Source organism: Chlorocebus sabaeus, chromosome 15 (assembly GCF_047675955.1).
Source record: "Chlorocebus sabaeus isolate Y175 chromosome 15, mChlSab1.0.hap1, whole genome shotgun sequence".
Taxonomy (NCBI): Eukaryota; Metazoa; Chordata; class Mammalia; order Primates; family Cercopithecidae; genus Chlorocebus; species Chlorocebus sabaeus.
This window is the reverse complement of record NC_132918.1, coordinates 77911038-77916346: the sequence shown is the minus strand read 5'-3', so window position 1 is coordinate 77916346 and position 5309 is coordinate 77911038. Positions and strand designations below refer to the sequence as shown.

At 38.5% G+C, this 5309-nt stretch overlaps 1 pseudogene; it reads left to right on the top strand.

Annotated features, from left to right (window-relative positions):
* Nucleotides 1–1675: 1675 nt before the first annotated feature.
* On the top strand, nt 1676–2687 carry LOC103242060 (immunoglobulin-binding protein 1 pseudogene; annotated as a pseudogene).
* The last annotated feature ends 2622 nt before the right edge of the window (nt 2688–5309 follow it).

Sequence of the window (5309 nt, the reverse complement as noted above, 5' to 3'; positions counted from 1 at the left end):
CTTCCTGAGTGGCTGGGACTATAAGTGCATGCCACCATGGCCAGCTAATTTTTTTTTTTTTTTTTTTTTTGTAGAGATGGGGTTTCACCATGTTGCCCAGGCTAGTCTCAAACTCTTAGGCTCAAGTGATCTATCCACCTCAGCCTCCCAAAGTGCTGGGATTACAGATGTGAGCCACTGTGCCCAGTCAAAAAGGCTACCTTTTAATTAGAAAGGCCACACTCAAGCTGGACACAGCAGTACATGCCTAGTCCCAGCTACTCAGAAGGCTGAAGTGGGAGGATGGCTTGAGCCCAGGAGTTCAAAGCCAGCCTAGGCGACATAGTGAGATCTCATGCTTTGAAAGAAAAAAAAAGTAAAAGAAAGGCTACACCCAGAGAGTCCAGTTTTAGACAACTTGAGTTGGAAGCACCTGCACCACATCCAAGTGGAGATGTTCAGGAAGCCCCTGGGTATAAGGCTCTGGAGTTTAAGAGAAAACTTGAGGCTAGAGAAACAGTTTTAGAGAAATTAGTACAGAGTTAGTAACTGGAGCTGTGGAATTACATGAGATGTCTCAGAGAGTGCCTTCACATTACCCTGTTAGAAAACGAAATAAGAAAAAACAACCAATTGTTTCTTTATGGACAAATCGCCAATTTGGCAAGGTAATAAACTTGGTGAATAACTCAGACTTTCTTCCTTTGAAATGTTGTTACATTTTAAATTTCCAATAAACCAAATTGGTTAGGTCACCAAATGGTCTACATGATAAATTACACATATATGTTATTCTAGGAGTGTCAACCTAAGTGTCAACAGTGGTTGTGGCAGAGACTGATGGTAGCCTCCTGCAATCTTCCTCTTCCTTAGCATTAAGAATCCTGATTATCTTGGCACGTTGATGCCCAGATTACTAATTCATTGTCTTCACTTCTTATAACTCTATTGAGATTTTCTATTTCTAGGTTATCTAATTTGTTAACATACAAAATCTTTTGTACTTCTGTAAACTCTGTGGTAATGTTCCCTCTTCTATTCCTGATTTCAGAAACCTGCAAGTTCTCTCTTTTTTCCTAGCCTAGCTAAAGATTTAGCAATTTTGTTGATCTTTTCAAAGAACCAACTTTTGATTTTGATTATTTTCTCCATTACCTTTCTGTTCTGTATTTCATTTATTTCTGCTTGAATCTTTATTATTTCCTTCCTCCTACTTGCTTTGGGTTTAATTTGCTCTTCTTTTTTTTTAGTTTCATAATGAGGAAGGTTGGCAATTGTTTTGACATTTTTCTTTTTTAAAATTGTAAGTACTTACAGCTATAAATTTCCTGTTAGCACTGTTTTATCAGACTCCCATAAGTTTTTGAACATTGTGTTTTCATTTTTACTCAACTCAAAGTATTTTCTAATTTCACCAGTGATTTCTCTTTTGACCCTTTAGTTATTTATGAATGCATTGTTTCATTTTCACATATTTGCAAATTCCCCAGATTTCCTTCTGTTGTCGAATTTAATTTTATTCCATTGTGATTGGAGAAGATAATTTGAATGATTTCAATCCATTTACATTTTTAACATTTTTGATATTTGGGAGGCTGAGGAAGGAGTATCACTTGAGCCCAGGGGTTAAGTCCTGCATGGGCAAAATAGTGAGATCTGCCTCTCTTAAAAAGAAAACACATCCTCCCTCCCCAAGATGGCTGCTGAAGATGAGTCACTGTTGCCGCGGCTCCCGGAACTGCTCAAAACCGGCAAACAGCTTCTGGAAGAAGTTAAAGTAGCGACTGAAACCACCTGTCACCGGATAGTCCAGGAGGTGTTCAAGGGCCCGGACCTCTTTGAGAAGGCTCCCGAAATGTTATCGCAGCTCGACTTGTTCAACTGAAATGAAGATTTGGAAGAGATTGCTTCCACCGACATGAAATAGCTGTTGGTGCCAGCGTTTCAAGGAGCCCTCACCATGAAACAAGTCAACCCCAGCAAGCGTCTAGCTCATCTGCAGCGGGTTCGAGAACACTTTATAAACTACTTAACTCAGTGCCATTACTATCATGTGGCAGAGTTTGAGCTGCCCAAAACCAAGCACCACTCAGCTGAAAATCACACTGCTAATTCCTCCACGGCTTATCCTAGCCTCCTTGCTATGGCATCTCAAAGACAGGCTGAAATAGAGAGATACAAGCAGAAGAAGGAGTTAGACCATGGGTTGTCTGCAATGAAATCTGCTGCGGAAAGTGGTCAAGCAGGTGATGAGCGTGTTCATGAATATTACCTTCTTCACCTTCAGAGGTGGATTGATACCAGCTTAGAAGAGACTGAGAGCATTGACCAGGAAATAAAGATCCTGAGAGAAAGAGACTCTTCAAAGAGGCGTCAGCTTCTAACTCATCTCTGCAGGATAGGCCTCCAGTGAAACCCTTCATTCTCATGGGGAACGCGGCCCAAGCCAAAGTATTTGGAGCTGGTTATCCAAGCCCAGCAACTATGACAGTGAGTGACTGGTATAAACAACATCGGAAATATGGAGCATTGTCAGATCAGGGAACAGTCAAGGAAACACCAGAGGAATTCAGGAAAGCGGCTCAGCAACAGGAAGATCAAAAAGTAAAGGAGGGAGAAAATGATGAACACGCTACAGAGTTTGGGAGTGGGATAACTGGAAGGACACCCATCCTAGGGGCTACGGCAACTGACAGAACATGGACTGATCTTCCCACAACACCACAGGACTGCAGGGTGCACACCTCCCCCGCCAAGGAAAACCATGCAGTCTCCTCCTCCTTGGGCTCCTGCTTCAGCTGTGTACAACGAAGGCAAAGATTCTAAGTATTGCTTTGCATTCGATGAAGTGTCAAGTGATTAACTAAGTGCGCATTTGTACCCTAGATGATGTGAGCCAGCAATCTTGTTTTGGCATCATCCTTCTCATCATGCTGTATTCCAATTTCTTAAGTGGAGAGAAAAGAGTGCCGAGAAATGACTCTGTTTAATCAATGGCTGTCTGAATTCTCTGAAAAAATAATAAAATTCCCTTCTATTAAAAAAAAAAAAGAAAAACAGTGATAGATTTTGATATGCATTTTATGGCCTAACATATGTTCTGTCCTAGAGAATGGCCCATATATACTTGAGAAAAATGTATATTCTGTTGTTGTTGGGTGGAGTGTTCTATAGATGTCTATTAGACCTAGTTGGTTTATAGTATTTATCAAGTCTTCTATTTTCTTCTTGATCTTCTGTCTAGTTGTTTTATCCATTACTGAATGTGACGTATTGAGATCTCCAACTCTTACTGTTGAATTGTCTATTTTTCCTTTAATTCTGTCAGTTTTTGTTTCATTTACTTTTTGGCTCTGTCATTAGGTTAATTATATTTATAACTGTTATACTTTCTTGAGGGATTGACTCTTTTATCATTAGAAAATGGCCTCTGAGTCTCTGGTAAAAATTTTTTGTCTTGTCTATTTTGTCTTATATTAATACAGCCATTTTAGCCCTCTTTTAGTTACTCTTTACATGGTGTATCTTTTCCCATCCTTTTGTTTTTAAGCTCTTTATATCTTGAATCTAAAGTGTGTTTCTTGTAGAATGAAATAATGGCGTTTGCAGCACCTGGATGGAATTGGAGACCATTATTCTAAGTGAATTAACTCAGGCATGGAAAACCAAACATCATATGTTCTCACTCGTAAGTGGTAGCTAAGCCATGAGGATGCAAAGGCATAAGAATGACACAATAGACTTTGGGAACTTGGGGGAAAGGGCAGTAGGGGGTGAGGGATAAAAGACTACATGTTGGGTATACTGTACACTGCTCAGGTGATGGGTGCACCAGAATCTCAGAAATCACCACTAAATAACTTATTCATGTAACCAAACACTGCCTGTTCCCCAAAAAACCTTTGAAATAAAATAATAATAACAACAACAACAATAATAATAAAAATAAAGTGTGCCACTTGTAGACACAATATAGTTGGATCACGTTTTTCATCAGTTTTGCCAATCTCTGCCTTTGATTGGAGTGTTTAAACCATTTACACTTAATGTAATTATGAATAAGAAGTTTTATAATTGTCATTTTCCTATTTTTTCCTATATTGTTAAATATGTTTTACTGTACCATTTTTATTCCCTTGTAATTTATTTTAGCATTCTTTGAGTTATTTTGTGTTGCCTTAGAGATTACAATTAACATCTAAACTTAAAACAATTTAGTTTGTATTAATAGTAGGTTAATTTCAATAGAATGCACAAACTTTTTTCCTGTATAGCTCATTCCTTCCCTCCCACTTTGTCCTATTATTGACATAAAAATTATACCTTTATACATTTTATACCCATTGACATAGATTTGTAAGTATTGTTTTATGTAGTTATCTTTTAAATCAGATAGGAGAAAAGGAACATTTCAAACAAAAATTACCTTTATACTGCTTTTTGTATTTACTTATGTAGTTACCATTACCAGTGGTATTTCTTTATTTCTTCATGTGGGGAGAGAATCTGTAAACAGGGCTAATTAAAATGTAACAAGGCTCACTGTTTTTTGTTTTTTTAACCATGATTCAATCAATTTCTTCAAGAAATGCTTTTTGTATTGTTGCAAGCCTTTGATTAATATCCAGTGTTCTGAAAAAGTTGATTTTGACTATTTTTGTCAGTATTTTTATTACTGTTATGGAGGAGTAGATTTTTGGAGATCCTTATTCTGGTGTTCCCACTCCAGTGCTCACCTAAACATTTTATATTTCCCATTTTTTTCTGGCAGCTATGGCGCTGTATGACTGAGTTTGGTCAATTAGTTATAAAATATATTGTGTGGCAGCTTCTTGGAAAGTCACCTTATCACAGATGTGGCGACTCACACCTGTAATCTCAGTACTTTGGGAGGCTGAACTGGGAGGATCACGTGAGTCCAGGAGTTTAAGATCAGCCTGGGAAACATAGCTAGACTCTATTTCTATTATTTATTTATTTACTTATTTATTTAGAGACAAGATCTCACTCTGTCACCCAGGCTGACGTGCACTGGTGTGATCACAGCTCCGTATAGCCTCCCGGGCTCAAGCAATCCCCCAATCTCAGCCTCTCAAGTAGCTGGGACCACAGGCATGCATTGCCAGGCTCAGCTAATTTTTAAATTTTTTGCAGACAGGTTCACACTCTGTTGCCCAGGCTGGTCTTGAAATCCCAGGCTCAAGTGATCCTCCTGCTTTGGCCTCCTAAAGTGCTGAGACTACAGGCATGAGCCACTGTGCCCAGCCTATACATTTTTTAAAATTAAAGAAGAAAACAAAAAAGAGAACCACTTTAAAAGGACATGGCCT